A 22,457-nucleotide genomic window follows, 5' to 3' on the forward strand; every position below is an offset into this window, starting at 1 on the left:
TGTAAGATATAATTCAACTCGAGTGCCGTTAATTAAATGAAAGAGCAGGGGCGATGAAGTAGCGAGGAGAGAGAGAGAGAGAGAGAGAGAGAAGGGGGGGAGAAAGAAGATGAGGGGGAAGAAGAAATGATAAATGCAACAAGTTTGAGAAGATCGACAGGATACGTGGAGATAAAAATTAATGGCAGAGATTGACAATAAAAAAGACGCCTGGTGGTCTAGCGGGCCAAGGCACTCCAACCTTAAGGGATACAAAAGGATTAAGTGCGAGAAATAGTGGAAGTTTATTGCTCATGTAACTACAGCCATCGACGAAATTTCTGTCACTCTCGCCCTAAAGGTCTGCTCAGAATAGCTTAGCCCCGGGTCTTTATACTCCTGATAGGCAATGATAAGATGCGAATACCTCATATATCTATTCCTTATTCAGTGCCTTTCCATTCCATATTCTTTCAAGGGGGTTGGTTAGTCAGGTTCACAGTTATAAGTTTCTCCTCATACAATAGCTGTCCATTATTTTCCGTCTGCCCTATCCATTTGTTACCCCTCCTCCCTTCTACCTCCTCCACGTACGGATGTCGAGGAGAATTCTTCGGCTTCACCTCGTCACTTAGATGGCGTATGTCTTATCAGTACTACGAAGCAGGGTGGTATCATTTTCAACAGCCCGCCGTATACCGTTGCACGAGATTCACCCTGTGTGTGTGTGTGTGTGTGTGTGTGTGTGTGTGTGTGTGTGTGTGTGTGTGTGTGTGTGTGTGTGTGTGTGTGTGTGTGTGCTTTAACTCCTCCAAGACTATTTGATGGATTTCGATGAAACTTCCAGGAGATTTCGCCCGGTTACTGGGAAAGTCTTCCATTATATGTAATTTTCCATCGATACGCTTGCATGTTGTACACACGATTTAAAAAAAAAAAAAAAAAAAAAAAAAAAAGCCGTATCTTTACGCATGTGATAGGTGATTTCACAGTGGACGTTGCTGCTCATCGCGTTTTCTTCCAAAAATAAAACAGTTCTGAATGATAGTTTGTCACATGCAGAAACTTCGAGCTATATGAAGCGCTACTAGTAATGGTAGGCATACACATGAATAAGAAGTGACTGGAGAACATTTTCAAGTGGTTCGTCCACTGGTTCAAAACGTGGAGACGGTAAAGTTTAGACATATTTTTTTTTTTTATTGTGTGGACCCAAATCCATAATGTGATATTTGGTGAGCATGTTCCCCCCAACACTCTCCCATGATTCTTGGGGAGTCAGCTTTCCTCCCAGAAATAAAAACGACCAGAAATAGGGGAAATTGAACGTATATATGTCAGAGAAATCGGCATACATATCGCAGGATTGGGTATGTTTCCATTCTTCAGCTTTAATGAACGTTCCGAACTGGAGGGATTAGATTTAGCCTTATTTAACCCTCCACTACTAGAGATACTTCTTAAACTGAACAGAGGTTTTCTGGTGATGGCAGTAATAACCTAATTAAATGCTTCACCAGACTGAAGGGGTAACTCTTTACCGACCGACCTATAGCGACCACTTTCACAGAGTATATGTCCCCTATCATGTCCCATCACCACCTCAACCCTAGCCACTCGACCCTTCTCTGAGAGTATATATATATATATAAAAAAATATATATATATATATATATATATCTCTCTATCTATATTTATATATATATATATAGAGAGAGAGAGAGAGAGAGAGAGAGAGAGAGAGAGAGAGAGAAAGAAAGAGAGAGAGAGAGAGAGAGACTGATTGATATTCTACTATGCTGTATATCAGAGGTTTATTATTTATACACATATCTTTTTCCATTTTTTTCAGGGACGACTGCCCATTTCCACTACGTATTGATGTGAGTGTTGCCATTTACTTTATTGCACAGCATTGGTACTGGATGTATAGATTAATGGTCATGTGCTTAAACAAAAATTGTATTTCACAATTGTGCAGTAGACTCGACAAATGGATTCGACGATTTGCCAAAAGCTTAGTCACATTTGTGACGGGGTGAGACTGATACATGTGGAGGTACAAGGAGAGTGGTTATATGGAATATCATTATATTATATGTATGTGAGAACAGCTGTGAAGACAACGTCTGAAGCGTCATATTTTTCCCAGTAATTTTGGCAGACAAAAATCGCAAAAAAAGTGGCGTCCCACAAATGTGGATTCCACAGTTTACTTAAGCATATCAGTTTGCATCAGGTGCGACTCACGACCCCCACACTTTTGTATTAGTATGCGACCATTACTCTCACTTCCGGAACCACCACCACCACCACCACTGCTGTCAAATCTACGGCATTACAGCCAACATTCCCCTACCACTGTCCTTGTACCACTACGACCTACTACCATCTTCATACAACCACCATTTTCCATTGATTTTGCAAATAACATTCTCTGCCGTCATTGCCTTACTACCACGACGTACAACCATCCTCCCACAACCTACCACCGTCCACTCACCACCACCTCCAGAGCTCTTGCAAACAGTCTCCAACCATCAGTCTCTTGCCACCACCATCTACCACCATTCCCGTGCTAACATCCCTACTGTCTCCTTCATCTCCGCCACCATCACCCTTCAGTACCCCTGCAAACTATTTCTTGCCATCACTTCATGCCACTATCTACCACCTCCATGACTCTTACTGCCGACGTTAATTTAACCCTTATTACCAAGCTACCGCGACCTACCACCATCCCCCTAACACCACCCTTTACGTCCCTACAACCAACATTCTTCCATTACCATTACCTTGCCACAACAGCACTTACCATCATTGCTGGTACAGAGAGTTGTATAAGTCTGTTTGGTTGTTAATTTTCCAGGAGTGAGACATTTTCTCTGACATTGAAAAAGATGTGTGTAGGTGAAACTGGCGTCACTTCTTAACAAACGGAACCTTTTCAGAGTAATGTGGCTTCTCCTTCACCTGGATAAATGTAGTTTGTCATTAACCAGAATTAAATATCAATGCAGTTACCTTTAGAACAAATGGTCAGTCATAAAATTATTATGAAAATGGAAACAGATGATGTGAAAGGGGAAATTATGATTACAAGTATAAAAATAATCTCACCATAAAAGAAAAAAAAAATCAATATAGGAAAATGCACACAGGCCTGACGAAAAAGACGCTAATGACCTATCATGAAGTTATAAGTGCACTGGAATTCGCAATGCAAAAAATGTTAATTAAATATTTGAATTAACCAAGTGCTTCATGGTTGCTGTCACCTACCAGTGTGTGTGTGTGTGTGTGTATGTGTGTCGTTAGTTAATACAGTTTCACTTTTACAGAAATATTATGTGCATGAGAGAGAGAGAGATAGAGAGAGAGAGAGAGATGGGGGGGATTAGGACGGCAGAGAGGATAGTGTACAGAAGAAAAACGGAGTTCTGATAAAATTGGCTTTGCCTTTATGCCCCTCGTGTAGTTGATAGGTCTAAAAACTAAACCTTAGCTTTTTTTTTTTTTTAGCATTAGACAATGGGATATATATATATATATATATATATATATATATATATATATATATATATATATATATATATATATATCACGTGATACTATGACTGGATCTTTTAGCGTCTTGCCTTTTAGCTCATTGAATCCGGCGACGACTTTTTTTTTTTTTTTAAGCTTACTATTGGAATGTTCTTTTCACTATTAGGGTGTATCTCGTTTGGCTCGTTTCGTGCAGTGTCCAGTTTTTGTGGCTGCGTCAGTTATGAGGTTCTGTAATTAATTTTGCTAAAATTATACATGACCGGGTATTTTCACAACTTTTAAAACCCATTGCTTTGATATTCAAGTTACATTTTATGAAGGGTAACATATAAACTTTCGCAGCTAACTTACATTTTTACCAGTGATAGAATACTGCAGTCATTTTCGTGATAAGGGCCATAAGTTTGATGACTGAATTCGTTCTTTCGTGTGCTTTTTTAATTTTTTGCGCCGTAGTTCACAGCATTAATGGAACTTAATAACACACACATGATATGAAATCACTTCTGTTATTGACTCAGATTTCGTAGGAAAATCTACAATAAAAGTGCACAAGAAGGTTCAAGCAAGGAAATGTTACTGGGTACAATATAATGATAAGTATATTAAGGAGCAGAGCAGATCTGAAGATAAATAACCACAGGTCATTATGTTGGAGCGCATTTTTTTTTTTTTTTTTTTTTTTTTTTTTTTTTTGTGCAACAACAGAATCAATAACTCAGATATAAGACTAGCCTTATGTGGTGCGAATAACCACAGGGTTAATAGTAACGGGATGGCGTGCATAACAAAGCAATATTTGAGAGGTTCATAAGCAGGATCTTGTCCAGGTCAAGTTATGCAGAAGCAGAAATGTAAGTGAAAATGTGCAACTTCTCTTTCTTCTACGTTTTTCTCGGTTAGGTTTCATTATTCCTTTCAGTATGACGATCAAATGGTCTATAGGATGTAATTCAGCACAATAAAACCTCGCGTAGCCAAAGGGTTCAAAGTAACCAACCCAGCTCCTTTACACTGTCGGTAGTACTTAGCAGTGTTGTTTTGGTTGACTCCGAAATATATTATTCTGAAGAGATAATTTCGAACATTGTCATCGATACCGTGCCATCTTTATTCCCATCTCACGTTTCACTGTGTTATCCATCTTTGTCTTAGAGAGGATCATGGCAGTCGGAGTAAAGTTTCTTGGCAGCAAAAATCATTTCACACATTTTGCTCGATATTATTTTCATTTTCACTTCCCTCTTATGCTTCAGTGCGTTGACCATCATCTTTTGGCCGTATTCTGGTTGAAAAAGTAAACTTCGTTGTGCCTCTTCCTTGACGAATTACTTTCCATCTTTCACCTTACTTTCTTTCATTTGTTCTGTATATCCGTTCAGTACTGGCATAGTCTGCATCGGTGACACAGAATCATCATTAAGGTGGAATGTGCAAATGAATCACTAAAGAAGAAGTGTTACGAAATTTCCCGGACGAACTAGAAATATGGCCACTTTAGTGCAGACCATGACAGTCGCAGCCGAGTTCCCTAAGCTGGATGGTCTTGAAGGAGGAGTCGCAAATCCGGGGCCTGAGCTTGAGTTGGAGTTTAGTCACTGTCATCTTGATGCCGGAGCATGTAATGTCCAGAGTCTTGCTGAAACCAGCACGGGTAGGGTTGAAGGAGTTGTAGGTGTAGTACCACCAGGAGCCTCCTTGTTTGGCTGGGCAGTTACCTGTTAAATAGATATAGGTATTTTATTAACCTTTTCAGTACAATGGCGTCTTCCTAGTGCTCTGGTTTAGTTGGTTTGATGTGACATTTTTAGTGCCACCAGGTGCCCTCTAATCTATTTGCGTAGCCACACATTCAGTATAAAACAGTATTACATCTAATAACCTTATCATTAAAACTGTCTTTTTATAAGTTACATCATTCCTAACAGTAGACTATTTTAATTTTCGTAGTAAGGGTGTTAGGAATAGTTCCCGATATCCCCTTAGATTCCCCTATATTCAGTCTTAATAAGCCAAAATATTTTATCCAGCTGTAAGGAGACCCCTTGTAGTGAAGAGGTTAGAAGCGATCTTTCTCACAGTTTCAGGGTACCGCACTGCGATTCAGCAAATACAGAAAATACCCACTTAACCATAACCTTTATTTTCACCATCCATGTTAACACTGACCACGTGCCTCACCATTATAAGAGTCGTAGTCTCGGTCGAGAGTGGTGAAGTATTTTCCAGTCATGTACTTGAGGCAGGTGGTGGTGCTGGAGGTGCCCTTGGAGCTACCCAGTAAAGTCATCTGGTACCTAAGAATCGTTGATATAGGGAATCATTCACAGAGAACTTCGAAAGTTTTCAGAAATGGTTCTTTGTATTTTGTTTATCCCTTGCATTGCGATGGTCTTCCTAAAAACCTCTCCTGTAACATTGCTTCATCTTATATCCTCACTCTGATGGCTCTGTTACAGTTTCGCCCTCTGATAAAACTAAACTGATTATTTTGACATTTGTCTTTAACATCATTCCGAAATATTTTGGTGCTGAATCTCTATCTGTTACATCTTTATGCCTACGAGTGACACTTTTTCAAAAGATATAATTTTGTTCTATGCCTTCAAGTCCAGTAAAGAACATGGTCTTGATGGAATTCCTTCTTTTGTTCGGAAGTTCTATACGTCTTTGCTGATACTCTGCTTTGGAAAACTCTTTCGCCTTCTGTCAGCCTGCACCTTTCCTTTTTCTTAGAAGTTTATATTTGTTCAGTATATATGAATGAAAGGTGACTATAATTCTCTAACTATTGCTCTCTTGCTTTAAACTCTTGTACTTCCTGACTCTTTAAGTCGATTCTCAATAGGCTAGTAAGATAACTAAAGCACCGTTCTTTGCAAAATATTTCTGACCATCAGTATGGGATCCGACAGTGATTCTCCACTGCCCATTTTTTCACTCCTTCCAGGTTCCTGATCCTCCTTGCAGGATTCTGGTGAGACGTTTGCTGTTGCACTTGACATCTCAGAGTTATAGGAGGATGTTGGCAACAGCACCGGCCAATAAAGAATGACAGGTATACTACATAGACAAAAAGCAATTGGCACCTAGAAATGAAAAAAGGTACCGGTACCTGGATTTGTAAATTTGGCAGTTGTGTATTGTACTCCGGGTAAATGCTTGCTTGCTTCCCTTATCAGTAACACGTAGACAGACAGACAGGCAAATAAAGAAAGAGAGAGAGAGAGAGATGACGGATAGTTGTAGAATGGTGACAGGTATGGAGGACCAACTTACCTGTTCTCCTCGTCGTCTACCCTGATGCCTTCGTAGGTGGCAAAATCGACGCCGCCAGTGGCCAACTCAATATCCAGGCGGAGGGTGTACGAGCGACTGTGGGTCATCATGTGCAACACCTCGTTACCTGACACATGGAAGAAGGAACACTCTGAATAACTGGATTTCCTTAAGGCATAGTTACCGATCGTCTCCAGGGACCACTGAAATGTCATATAAGCACCCCCTCTGAGAAATGCACCAGTCTTAAGTGAGACAGCCTTAAAGAATTGTGGGTATTAGTGCAGAAGTGGTGACATGTGATGACTTAGGCAAGTAGGTAGAAGGCTGAGCTTCAGGAAGCAGGCTAACCCAATGTCTTAACCCCTTCTGACCGGTGAGTTTTTTTTTTTCTATTTAGCCACCTCTTTATGATTTCATTTCACTTTTAGAGAGAAGTTTTTGACCAATGCGTGGCTCAGATGGCATGACTTCCGCAATGTGACGACCAAAACCTTAGGAAGACACTGTACCAAAGATAGGAAGAAAATTGGCCCAGGGAGTAATAAGACTGACTAGGATTTTGCAGGATTCTCAAGAGATATGTGTAAAAAAAAATCAATGTTAAGTGTGGCAGTGGACAGCATATTGCAAAGGTCATTGCACCTGGGATTGCTAAGAAAAAGCAGTGTAGTCAGGCAGGACAGGATATCGTCAAGTTCTCAGTGGGTGATGTGTAAGTAGTCTAGAGGATTCTTCCAGTTTCATGGGAAGTGAAAGAAAAAAACCAAACGTGCAACCAGGCTCAAATGAATAACACTAAGTTCTTTTTACCAGCCTTGAAAAAGAATAGAAGCGATAGGATGTTGCCGGGTTCTCGTAACCACATACTGTATAGGAAAGAAGAAGAGTGTGGGGAATGCATAGCTTTCTTCTCGGGTATGTTTATCTGAGAAGGGAATGATATGGCTAAGAAAGTAGGTAGTGGACAGGGTATATTGTTCAGTTCCCATTTCTTTGGATGTAAAAGGGAAAATCAAGAGTGCAGACAGAGGGTCGCTTCAACAGCTGATTTGTTTTATATTAACGCATAGAATCCCTAGCACAGCAAGGTCTTCTGGGAAGGTATGGAACTCCCTAAGGATTTCCTGGTAGCTGTTATTATAATGATCTTGTTATTGGTTCACGTACTTCTAGCGTCACTGCCTGAGGTGACTGTGATAGCCGAAAAGAGAGGAGTAATTATGTTGCTGATTAGCTGCGTAACAAAAGCCAGCGACTGTTGGAGTGTCCAAGAATGAACTTTATCTTGCTGAAGGATCTTACCTAGGTAGTACTCTTCATGGGGCTGCCGAAGCCTTCCTTGTACTCAGCCCAGGTGAGGTTGAAGTCGAGTTGAGATGATGCTTCCTGACGCTTGAGAAAGACGGTCCAGCCACCTCCGTCTGTATCCAAGTCGCACCACACCTTCACCCCACTGACGCACGAACATCTGTAAACGAAAACTGGTGTTTCAGTTTTGCTTGGCTGTTATTTGGAGTTTATTAGCCCTTTTCGAAAAAGCACCAGGTAACGAGAACTATAATTACCGTTATGTTCATGTTGTTTAGGGAATATGTTAATTGCCTTCAATGATCATTTGTTAGCAAGAACTGGGGCCACTGGATCGTTTTGATGTTTTTTTTTAGTATACTAACCGCTTCCGTACGAGAACCTGTCACTAAGTGCTTTGCTACTGTTTCAGTGACTGAACATGAGAGAATATCATCCCATCTTGGCTATTTTAGGTAGATGATTATTAAAGGTTGTGGTTCCTAGTCCTCGTAACTCACTTCTTTCACCCACTAGGCACCCAAGGAATATGGTCACAGTATTCATTTTCCCCCGATCCCTTGGATAAACTTAATGGTTAAGTACCTAAACATTAGAGTTCCCTGATCCAATGGGTAAACTTAATGGTTATGTACCTCAGCATTAGAGATCCTGACACAAGCGAGCCATTTGACACTGTCACTCACTTTCGAGTCAACTGTGGGAAACACTGTATCAAGCAAACAACGCAGATACATCGTCTTGTATTTAATGTATGAAAAGCAGTGTCAGTATTTAAAAAAGTACAAATAAAATGCAAATAGATGCACTAAATAAAAAACAAGAACTTGCTAATCACATGCAAGAATTAGTGAGAAGGCTGGTACTCACGAGAAGGGATAGATCACATATACTCCACTCTTGGTCGCTCCAGCCAGTAGGTGATCAGCAGTCGGCAGGTCTGCAGAGGTTTTACTATTATTATTATTATTATTATTATTATTATCTACTCTTGAAATAAGAACTTGAATTTGTAAAGCAACTGTGTCATATTGTAGTCTGTGGGAATGTTTCCTGAGTTCTTCCTTCGTTAGTCATGCTACGTACGAGTATGTCCAATTCCCAGACCAACCACGAAACCTTTGGCAAGGGACTCTTTACATCAGCCTCTTAACACCGACTCTTAAAATAAGGATCCGGATTTGTATTTGACGTTTCCATACCGTAATGTGGGGGATTGATTGTTAGTTGTTTTCCAGTTAGCTCTGTTAGTTAAAGCTGGTTTCTTCCTTGTACCTGTTCATCCAGCAGTACAACTGGGAACCTACATGTAACATCGACTATTACGGTTGATATTCTGTAGGAAGACTAGGACTTATCACAAGTTGCTCTAACCTAATACCGGCTATTATGAGGCCTTTTTCACCCTTAACTTGTCTTCAGACCTGTCACGGCCCACGTCTGACACAAACCAGCAATTAGTTATTCTACCGTCACCCTATTTACAGCTATAGTATCTGCCATCATCGTCACAGCTACCACTGTTACAACTCCCATCAACATCACACCTACCACTGCGACATGTGCCTCCATCACCACAACCGCTACTAATTAAACCACCACCATCACCATAACTCCCACTGTTGCATCTACCACCATCACCATAACTCCCACTGTTGCATCTACCACCATCACCATAACTCCCACTGTTGCATCTACCACCATCACCACCATTAGCACCACTGTTAAATCTACCACCATCATCACAGCCAGTGCAGCTACATCTACCATTACCACTTCAGTCACTAGTATTACATGTGTCAGTATCACCACCAATATAACTTTTACGTCTACCACCATCACCATTATTACGGCAGTTCCACCTTCTGCCACCACTATAACCACCACTTGTTGCATCTACCACTTTTATTTCAGCTCACATTACGGCCTTTACCGCCATCAAAACAACTACCACCTTGAGATCAACAACCGTCACCACAACTACTACTATTCCACTTACTACACTCACCATATTTTTATCTACCACCATTACCACTGCTACCATCATTGAGCCTATCACCATTACCACAACTCACCGTGATGCTGAGGTGTGAGGGGGAGGGAGAGTGGTGTGTGTAACTGGCACCCTGAAAAGAATATAACATTGGTCAGACATTACTAAGAATATATGGAGTAAATGGGAAGCCGTTGAATGCCGTGAAGAATATGTGTGAGGGCGCTAGGACTGCAGTGCGTATGGATGGCGAACTGAGTGATTTTTTATGATTGTTAGATTGAAACAGGGATGTGTCGTCTCCATGGCTGTTCAATTAGTATGTGGATGGAGTTATAAAAGAGATACAGGGTAGGGCAATGGAGGTTTGAGTGGCCCTAAAGAGAGAGGACAACGGTTTGCAACTTCCTCTTCTGTTGTTTACAGATGATACTGTACTGTTAAGTGAAGACGAAGGGGAACTACAAGGCTCGGTGAGAAAGTGAGTTTGGGAGAGTTTGTAAGAAACGGAATCTAAAGGTGAATGTGAGGAAGAGTAAAGTTATGGTCTTCTAGAGAATTTAAGTCGCTGAATGCACAGTGGGGCTGGATAGTGAGGAAATGGAAAATGTTAGTGCATTTAAGCATTTGGGTGGTGTGGTAAGTAAGGATGGAAGTTTAGAGAATGAAGTGCTTGACAGCGTACAGCAAGGAAGAAAAGGTGCTGGTTCATTGAAAGCAATGATAAGAAATAGGGAGGTGAGCATGGAAGTAAAAAAGTCGCTGCATGTTAGTATTATGATACCCACTCTGACGTGTGGAAGCGAAAATTTTACCTTGTTAGAAGGACACAAGTCAAGAGTGAGAGCAGTGGAAATGGGTTATTTGAGAGCACCATGTAGAGTTACATAGAGAGGCAGACTGACGAATGAGAAAATGAAAGAACCTTATGGTGTGGATGTGGATGTCATAGAAAGCGTTAGGAGAAATACATTGAAGTGGTTTGGCCGTAAGGAGAGAATGGAGAGTGAGTGACTAATTAGGTGAGTGTATGTGACTGAGTTGGAGGGGGAGAGAGGGAGGGGAAGACCAAGGACGAGATGGAGGGATGAAGTGGAGAGGTATATGAGAGAGGGGGGTATGAACTGCGGAGAGAGCAGCGAAATAGCAGGGGACAAGGCGACATGGAGTCGACTTGTCTGTGGCCACCCCTTACGGGATTGAGGCATCTGGCTGTACATAGATAAACACGTAAATAAACATCTACAACCATCACCATTATTACAACATTTCAACCTTCTGTCATCACTATAACCACCACTTGTTGAGTCCATCACTTTGATTTCAACTCACATTACAGCCTTTACCACCATCAAAACAACTACCATCTTAACATCTACAGCCGTCACCACAACTACCACTATTCCACCTACCACAATCACCAGTTTTTATCCATCACCATCACCACAGCTACCACCATTGAGCCTATCACCATCACCACAACTCACCCTGAAGTTGAGGCTTGACGGGGAGCGAGAATGGTACTTGTAACTGGCTTCCTGAAAAGAATATAACATTGGTCAGACATTGTACATAGTTCCAAGATACACTGCATTCAGCTGATCGTGTGCATACTGAAAGTTTGACGAACAGTATCAGTTATGTGTGTCCGAAAAAAAAAAAAAAAATACTGGATGTGGAAACGTCTTTATTCAGAAAAGTTAAGTAGCTACTGTCCTAGGTAATGTCCTTAATCTACAAAATCTAGTATGGATCTTAAGCAGAATGGCCCATTATTAACGAAAGTAGTGCTGGATCTAAATCAGAACATTTAATTACTGTATCTGAAATCTTGGTCTGAACAGAGAAAGTTGATCTATCTATCTGTCTATCCATCAGTCTATCTGTCTATCTATCTGTCTATTTATATAATATATATAATATACATACATAGTTATATATAATATATATGTAATATAAATAATATGTTACTCATATACAATATATATGATGTATATATCAAAATAATAATAATAATAATATATATATATATATATATATATATATATATATGTGTGTGTGTGTGTGTGTGTGTGTGTGTGTGTGTGTGTGTGTGTGTGTAAAATACCTTATATAACATATCTATAATACCGGTATATATATATATATACAGCATGTAGGCTATATATATATATGTTTTCCGTAGTATGTATAATATATAAAGATCCCGGTATTTAATATATAAATTTTTCATTTCGTTCAGACCGTCATTCCAGGCAACAAACTCAACATTTTTTATTTATGAAAGACGTGTGATTTTCGAGCCCTTGAAACTAGCTGTATTAGTGCAAGTACGAGTAAAAACTGTCAGTAACTTACTCAGGAATATAAATGTCATAACGCTTTTTCTTATCTTCGACCTCTCTCATCTCTCCTCGTTCCAGAGTCGGAGGCTGAAAAGTTAGGTAAATAGTGTCAGTAGGACTAGTAATGGGCGAATCGGATTAAAAATATTATCTCTACAAATGTAAAAAAATCTTCTAATGTGTAATTTAATTATGAATTTGATTATGCTGCCTTTTGACCTTCATTTATGTTAATATTGTTCGGTGTTTCATCAGTATTTTGAATCTTTATCGTACATGGTTAGAATTAACAGATCAGCTGATCAGTCCCAAATACTTCCGATACCTTTACATTAAACAGTCATTAGGAGTTTCTTTGTGTGTGTGTGTGTGTGTGTGTGTGTGTGTGTGTGTGTGTGTGTGTGTGTATGTGTATTTACATAACTCTAAATATGGACCCACGACTTAACCCAGCGATTTATTTTGCCTGTTGCATCTGCTCTGTTAATCCTAATGCGTGTTACTGAGACTAATTATGTAGGCAGTAAAATTAAATGAATAATATAACGGAGACTATCAGGCTGTACTATACAAAATAAACAGCAAAGAAAATGGCGCTAGAAGTCTCCCATGCCACGCAAAATACGCTTATAAGTCACACCTCTTTAATCAGGTCCTGGTGGTCTTTCTTCTCCTCGGTCGCTGTCACCACAACGGCCACCGTCATAAGTAGTGCCACCGCCAGCCTCATGATGCCTCAAGTTCGTTCTGACAAACACACGAACTTTAGATTTCTCTCTCAGCACGCGGCCAGGATTTTTTTTTTTTTTTTTTTTTTCCATTTATATATATCCTTCATATTTTTCGTTGTAGGTCTCGTTGTTTGACCGTAGCTTTGATACACAAGAATTCCTTCTGACTTCATCCTAATAAAGAACACTGGAATTACTAGAGAGTCTGTTATATACTGGATAATACTGTCACTTGAAGTCTGCTGTATATTCACATACAGCAACTGATGGAGGTGCCGTCTGAAAGGTTCCAGATGCAAACTCAGAAGTATTCACCTCTGATTTTTCAAGCAGTTAAAGTTAAAAGGTTGAGGAGAGATTGAACATATTGGTTTTAAAGTTACTCTCGTGAACATAATGTACAGTACATAGGAAAATCAAATTTAATAATGAGATTGCGTCACAGACGTATTTGAAATGCCTAAAGCTATACTCATTACGTACAAAAACTTAGAAAATACTTTACCACTGAAAAGGGAGAGAAGCCACTTTCTGTATATCAGCTTCAGTGTTGTGGCAGTGGTGAAGGAGGAACAGCTTATATACCCGAGAAATGTAATGCGAGCTACAGCTATTTAGGTCAGTAAATGTGTGTGTGTGTGTGTGTGTGTGTGTGTGTGTGTGTGTGTGTGTGTCCTCAAAAGGTTTCAGTATATACAGTTTGCATATGTATCGTCTGATTTCGCATGACTGAGAGGTGTCTGCTTTCGTGTGAGCCTAAGGCTGCATTCGGCGCTCAGTGCTCCGTCCTCATTCTCTTAGAGAATCAGAAAATATGTCTCTCCTGACCTACAAATTAAAAATGCGAAGTAAGTATGATTTAGTGATTTATAATGAAAATATAAAATAGTACATCTTATTGTCTTACCCGACGATGTTTATAGAGAGTTGTAATATTATACACTATCGTTTTACTCTCCTTTATGGTCAGGAAACACGGGATAGGAAATACCATGCACTGTGCATATTTTAGTTTACGGTACAGTAATCTAAACAGCATTGCAGGTATCCAGTAGATGTGTAAGTATGTAGTTTACATATATTTCATTTTTAGGACAAACTGAAGTAAAGAAATTGGAACAACAACAAATGCTGCTTTCTGTGAATACGGGAAGTCGTTTTGGAGAGAGATGCGTTATAGGAACAATGTTTGGGTACGAAAAAGATGCAAGTGGAGGGATGCTAACAAGTGGAAGCGAAATAAGGAGTACAGTAGTTGGAAAGACTGTTTCAGATGATGATATATGGGAATGACGTAAGCAGACAGTTGTTAAATATGTTGGATTCAGTGTTGCACAAGGCAGACAGAAGTGAAGAATATTGGGGATTTTTTGAAGTTTAAGGAGGTAACAGATGTGGATAAGTAATGTATACTGTATGAAGAAGTGAAAAACTGTCGTTGAGAGAGAACGCAATTATATACAGTATATTTGAAAAAAAAAAAAAAAAAAAAAAAAATTGTCATAAAGCCTTGGTGAGTGAGTCTGAGAACGAATTCATTACACACTTCAAAATGGAATAATTCTCTTCAGTGAAAAATGATGATACAGAGAGTAAGATAGGACCTTGGATATATGATAAGTAAATTATATATAGGGTGGTTAACGGAGTGGCAGGGGTTATGTTGATCAGATACTCGCACTAAGGCAATTGATGTGGTAGTAGGGAATGCATGTGAGAGGGACTGCAAAAGGTTCAACGCAGGACATGGATCTGGAAAGAGCATATGACAGTGCAGGTAGAGAAGAATTAAGGCAGGTATTACGTACCATATATATGGTACGGAAGGGAAGCTCATGAAAGCTATCATGAGCCTCTCCGACAGCAGTGAAGCATGGGTGAGCACAAAGAGAGCAGAGGTGTGACGTCACATAACCATGACAACCTGCTTGCTGGTTCTACACAAGCATCCGACATTGTGGCTTTTACAATATAGTCTCTTGTATCTTTCTTCTGGGAGGAAGGAAATCAGTATATGCGAATACCACTGTAAATGTATTCATATATCAACCTTCTTTTACCCTGGTGGTGTACTATAAGGTAGTGTCAATGCAAGCCTCAAAGATAGTCTACAGAACTAAGGTGTCTGGAATCGGTCAGGTTTGGCTGTAAACTTTTTCATAATGTATACATTATTGCTTTATGGTAATATTCAATTTATCCATTATGTTTCTTTATGCAGGGATTTCATTTTAGCAGTTTTTTTTTCAGAATTGGACATGATGTTGAAAAGAATCTTTTAAACTGTTCTTCCATTCCACAATAAAGACTAGTTTAGTATCAATGAAACAGAAATGGCAAAAAGAATTCCAGGGGACAGAAAACATACAAAAAGGGAAATTTATACTTGAACGAGTAAGATAATGAAGTACAGTAAATACCAGTACTGTATGTCTCGGGTGTTATGCAAAAGTCTTGGTAAAACTGTATGCAAGAGTTTTATACTTTCTAAAGCAGAATGTAGTACTAATGATACCACTGACTAAAGCAATCGTTCATCATACTATTAGCCTACCACTAACCTAACCAAACCAAATCAACCCAGCTGACTATAATAATCTAGACAACCGCTGGTGTTAACCTGACCAAATCACATTTTGACTTAACAAACACAGACTGCCACTAGACGTAACAAAAACAGACTGCCACTAGACCTAACTAACACAGACTGCCACTAGACCTAACTAACACAGACTGCCACTAGACCTAACTAACACAGACTGCCACTAGACCTAACTAACATAGACTGCCACTAGACCTAACTAACACAGACTGCCACTAGACCTAACTAACATAGACTGCCACTAGACCTAACTAACACAGACTGCCACTAGACCTAACTACACAGACATCCATTAGACCTAACTACGAGTATATATATCAGATTCTGACCTGACCTTACTTACTGTAGTTTTGTCTGCGAACAAAATCCAGGTGAACTTGTAGAACTTGAAGTAACAGTAAATGAACCTTAGATTGGCAGCTGAACACAGTGTTAATACAGCAGTGTGACTCAAGGAACAAACTTCTCTGTGGCAAAAAAAAAAAAAAAAAAAAAAAAATATATATATATATATATATATATATATATATATATATATATATATATATATATATATATATATTAAGCAGTTGAAACGATAACTGGTACTACAGTATGTGTTAGACTGACAAGTATTATTGCTTGACTCAGAATTTTCTTTCAAATTTATACTGTCCTGAACTTCAGTGTGTTGTATGTGTCATAGAACAATGTACAATACATATCAACTGACAATACAGTATATTCACCGACTGAAGCTTTGGAAGTCAGAAAAAATATATATATGTGAAGAAACTTTATTTATGACATCAAGACAAATTGAATGTTGCCCTAAAATAACGGAAATGTATTATTAAGAAAAAATTTGCAGCCAAACCTCACTGATTTCAGATACCCTAGGTCTGTAGACTTTCTTTGAGGCTTGCCTTGACTTTGCCTGATATTACTCCACGAATAAAAGAAAGTTGATATATGAATACTTTTACAGTTGTTTTCTCACTTACATATTAATTTCCTTCCTCCCAGTAGAAAGAAACAAGACAATATTGTAAAAGCGGCAGTGTCGGATGTTTGTGTAGAACCAGCAGATCGTTGCCATGGTAACGTGACGGCATCACTCCAGCTGTCTATAGAAGGATATTTGAATGAAAAGTTTAATGTCAGTAATAGATTGAGCCAAATATAGATACATATGGACAGAGATATAGATACAGATATAGACAGATAAATAGATAGATAGATTCAGAGTTAATATAAAGAGATAGATATGGAGGGTCAACGTGCAGACGAGAGTGAAACTAAATGTTAATGATGTGAGGTAAAACGATTCATAAAATACTGTATGCAGTCGATGCTGCGTTGACTGTTAATGGTGAACGAAATCTTTGTAGACCTGTTACCTCCTCCAACGAAGCTGGAGGAGGTTATGTATCCACCTGTTTTTCTGTCTGTCTGTTTGTCCACACGATATCTCCAAAGGTTCCCATTGAACTTCAGTGAAATTTTGTGGAAGGGTTGGGCATCGGCCAAGAAAGTTTGGGGGCGAATCCGGATCTTCTGTTGGCATTGGTGGAGGTATGCGCTCTTTGAGTGCTTTCTAGTTTAGTTTTGTGAATGCTGGTGAGCTACTAGATCTGAGAGTAAATGCTTACAAATGCAAAAAAAAACTGTCGCTAAAAGAAAAAAAAGACTCAGAGTGTAATATTTTGGAGAACAGGAAGAGACTGAAAACCGATAGAAGAGCTGCAGTACCGTAATGTATTGAAATAAATGAGAGGTAAATGTGTCAGTGAAGCGAGGCGTTGAATGTCTTAGGGAAGCAAAGTGTCTGATGTTATGAAGTCTTTGGTATAGAATAGATATCTACTGTAATTACGAAGCCCGTAGCTTAAGAGGGTGCATTCATATCCATTATGCCCGCGCCGGCTTTTGGGCGTGAGACTTTTAGATCTGCTAGGGATTGCATGTGGTATGCTTAGGTTGGATTTGATTAGATATGCAATGTAGAGATTAGGTAAAAATGTAGACTAAGAAGGTTCATTGAATGTGGGGAAGATGAGCATGTACTTAGATGATGTGGTCACTAATAAGATTAATGATAATAATAACTAGAACGCACTCAGAAAGTGCATACCTCCGTAAATGCCATGGACATTAAAAAGGATGCTGATTCGGATCCGGATCCGCTACAAAATTTAATCAGTTCTTTCTTGGCTCATGGCCCACCGTTCCACAAAATTTCATTGAAATTCATTTGAGAATTTTTGGAGATATTGTGTGGGATACTCCGGATCCGGATCCAGATCCGCCCCCAAATTTCATCACTGCTTCTTTGGCTCGTTGTCCACCCATCCACAAAATTTCATTGAAATTGAGAAGTTTTGGAGATATCGTCTGGACAAACAGACAGACAGATAAACATACGTGAATTCATTACCTCCTCCAATTTCTGTAGCGGGTATAGCAATAATTATTATTATTATAATAAAAATTATCATATTATTATTATTATTATTATTATTATTATTATTATTATTATTATACTGCTGCTGCTCCTAGTAGTAGCAGTAACAGTAGTAGCAGCAGTAACAACAATAACAACAACATTGTTAGTAGTAGCAGTAATAGTAGTAATAATAGCTACTGGCAGCAACAACAACAACAGTAGTAGTAGCAGTAATAGTAGTAACAATAGCTACTGGCACAGATCAGCAAGAACATCAAATGATGCAAGAGTGGATGTCATTGCTCAAGGTTTCTGGACACGTGGGCAGAGGGCGTTCTTCGACATCAGGATATTCGATCCCATGGCATCTTGTCATCGTGAACTCTCTCGAAGCTGCACACAAAAGGAATGAACAAGAAAAAAACGGAAACTATAAAAAAAGGATCCAACATGTGGACCATGGTCGATTTACTCAACTTTTGTTCTCAACATCAGGTGTGATTGGTCCAGAGGCGGTGAGATTCTACTCAAGACTGGCAGAGATTCTTTCTGAGAAGAAACGTCAATCGCAGAGTTCTGTTATGGCATAGATGAGATGTCGACTGTCATTCTCCCTCGTGAGATCTGCACTTTCTATGTCTCAGGGGCACAAGATCATCAGCCCTCAGGCCTGTCTCTCTGGCGGGTATGGACTACGAAGCTACTGTGGTCGAGAGTCGCATAGACCAGCGACTCCAACATTTTAATGTCTTTATTTACACTGTTATACTAATAAATATAAAATAAAGTAATAATAGTAATAGTACATGGTTGGTAACCACAGCCGTTGGCGTCCTTGGGGCCACCGGATTGTAACATGAGGGTTAGTGTTAACCTTCACATTACAACTCCAAATGGTGAACTGTATTAGGAAGGTTGGTTTTGATCTTCACAGTATAATTCCCCAATGGATGGAGGTGATTTGTGTAAAAAAAAAAGTAATAAGTAGTAGTAGTAGTAGTCCATGGTCATCTCAAACTTGAACCTAGTGGACTGTATGGGGAAGCTGCCCTCATCTTGCAGTCTAATATTTCCCCTCTAGGGGAGAGGGAGTTAGTTGAGGGACGTTTGTATAACCAGACAGATTCACCATCAGGTCATATCGATGTCTCCACGTGAAGGCAACCCACTCCAGCACCAGGGAGGGGTCAAACACCTACAGAACATCATCCCACTGACCCCGTTCACGCGAGTCATTGCACTCCACACCATCTGTCGTAAAATGATTTGCATTAATTCACTGCTGAATATGCATCCTTCGTCGGTTTGTTCACTTATCATTACTTGCTATTCACGCCTTGTCACTTCATTAATAAGCGTGATAATTAAAACCAGCGATGTACATATTTATCATCATCATACTCCTCTTTCTCACTGACACATGGGGTAGATAGAATCCAGAAACAGGAAGAAGAGGACATTAAAAAATTAATAAAATACTAGGTATCAACAGCAAGCCTAGCTAAGTAGAACACCTACCCATGCATTCATAATACAGGCCTTAGCAATTCTCAGATCTGCCACAGGAGCTAAACTCTTTATCAGCCTGTCTTGCCAGATGCCTCAATCCCGTAAGGGGTGGCCACAAAAAAATCGCCTCCATGTTGCTCTGTCCTCTACCACCTGACTGCCCTTCCTCCAACTCACACCCCCTCCCTCATATATCTCTCCCTCACATACACTCTTCCAGTCAGTTTCTCTTTCCATTCTCTCCACCTGACCAAATCATCTCTAAGTATTCCTTTTAACACTCACTCATATCCACATCAACGGTTCACATAAGACTTTGCTTCATAATATCTTAAGAAAAACAAACCTTAAACCCCAAAGTGAAGTGCAGATTCCTGATTTTAGACGGTCATGTATACGGAACGCCTTTTGGTTATTAGGTATGGTTAGCCTGCGACCCGTACGACACAACAGAAATCCATATAGAAATGCCGGGTACGTTCCATCACTTCCATTTACTTCAAAAATTATCGAGAAATTTGGAGGGCTTGTATTCTCTTTTTCATTTTTAAGCACACGATCCATAATGCCACTAAGACTTAAAGTCCATGTAACTGATACTGAGTAAAGGTTTGGGAAGCCCTGTTTTATGAGGGTCAAAGCCAAATACTAATGAGGGTGGGAAATGGTTAGCCTGCATCCCACTTTACATTTCTCAGTTGGCAGGAAGATGGACAGAGACAACGTGTGATATTCTTCTTGTGTTTCAGTAATAACGTCAAATGTTGAGGGTTCAAAAAATTAGGGGCTCACCTCCCCCTTTGCGACTACTGATTTAATAATACAGCCCAGTAACTATTCAATCGAAAGACAAGTTACTTATTTTACTTTATTTAAATTACTTAAATTACTGTACCATTAAAGAAGAGAGAAAACTATACTTTACACAGGAAAATTCATCCAATACATTACCATTTTGCCAGAAATCGAACCCAGGAGTCTCAGGTGAGAACCAGGCAGCATTCCACCTAAGAATCACGGGTTCGATTCCCGGCATAATGGTAATGGGTAATATATTGGATACTGTATCTTTATTAATGACAACGTTCTTAACACTATTGCTCATGTCTGTTATTATGGGTATAGGTTTTTGGTTAGGCTCTATTTAGATGAGGGAGCGTCTCTAGGAACCAAATGTCCGTCATTCACTTACAAACGATTTTCAGAAACGAGGAGCTATTATATTCCGGGAGAATGTAGCGCTTCCTCATTCAGCACTCTTGTATATTTCTTTCAGTAGTAGGTCACATTAATCTTCTCACTGCAGTACTCAGACTTGGGTATTATATATATATATACTTATTGAGTCAAAGCGGTTCTACCCGGCAAAGAAAAACACAGTGTAGCCAAGGTCGTAAGAATGAAGTCACAATGCCTCTAGTGCTTAACTGTGATGGGGCAGTAAACGATAAAATAATAGGAAAGATCAAGTTCTGGTTTAATCAGCAGAAGGGGAAAAAAACTTTTGAATCCTGAGAGTACACGAAAAAATTAGCTTTCTTTATTCGTTAATTCCTGGTGGTTTTATTCAGCCAAGGAGAAAATGCAGCAATTAAGAGAGGGTTGAACTTACTTTTCTGTACCAAATTCCTAAAATCCACGAGTTCAGAGAGGATAGAACTTAATGGTTGTTATTATTATTATTATTATTATTATTATTATTATTATTATTATTATTGTTGTTGTCGATGTTGTCTTTGTTGTTGTTGTTGTCGATGTTGTCTTTGTTGTTGTTGTTATTATTATTATTATTATTATTATTATTATTATTATTATCATTCGTTGTAGTGCTGCTTTGGGCGTCTTCCCTTTCCTCTTTTCTTTCCTTCCTCTTCTGTTTTTCTTTCCCTGATTCTTTCCTCTTCCTTCTCCCTACCGGTGGCTTTACACTCCCTTTTCTGTCTTTCTTTCCCTCATTCTTTCCTCCTCCTTCTGCCTGTGGGTGACTCTACACTGAGTGACAAGCCAAATGGTTTCCTGTCCACGAGGAAACTATTTACTACGCTGGGTGGTAACCATATATCCAAATTATGGTGCCTGGTGGTTTTGTGGGTAATTAAGGCACTCCAGTCGGATTGAGCCTGTGTAGGTTTATAGCTAAGGGATGGTTGGGATTTATTGCTCAAATAATGCCAGTCAGGGATGAGTGAGGCTGGTCACTCTCATTTTAAATGTCAGGACCAACTTGACCAGCCCCGGGCTCCTACGCTCCTCATGGGGCAACATAGGATGGATGGATGGATGGATGGATTGATGGATGGATGAATGGATGGATGGATGAATGGATGGATGGATTATTATCATGATTATTATTATTATTATTTTTATTATTCCAGCATAATACTGGCGATTGAAAGACAGTAGAATTGAGATATTTTTAATTCAAGTTTCATTCTAGGTGATTATACTCATTAGAAAACAACCTTTGCAAAGTTAGAGAATTAACATTCTTTTAATCGACATAATTTTGAATAATCTCCTCGTCATTATTTTATTGTCACCACTCCCATTTTATACTTTGCTGTGTTGGCCATCTTCATATTAGTCTCTTCACTATGATGTTGTCTCTTATTGCGTCCTTGCTGTCTCCCGATGACTTTTTTTTTTCTTTCATTATGGAGACATTTTTCGAACTGTCGGGGTTATACATAGCTTAAAATAAATCCTTCATTACGAGAGATTTTCTCTAACT

General features: G+C 39.3%; 1 pseudogene; it reads right to left on the reverse strand.

Annotated features, from left to right (window-relative positions):
• Window positions 1-5,028: 5,028 nt before the first annotated feature.
• LOC145415723 (uncharacterized) lies at window positions 5,029-13,189 on the reverse strand (annotated as a pseudogene).
• Between the last annotated feature and the right edge of the window lie 9,268 nt (window positions 13,190-22,457).

Source organism: Coenobita brevimanus, chromosome 13, assembly GCF_032717465.1.
Source record: "Coenobita brevimanus isolate Jiangsu-jjx chromosome 13, ASM3271746v2, whole genome shotgun sequence".
Lineage (NCBI taxonomy): Eukaryota > Metazoa > Arthropoda > Malacostraca > Decapoda > Coenobitidae > Coenobita > Coenobita brevimanus.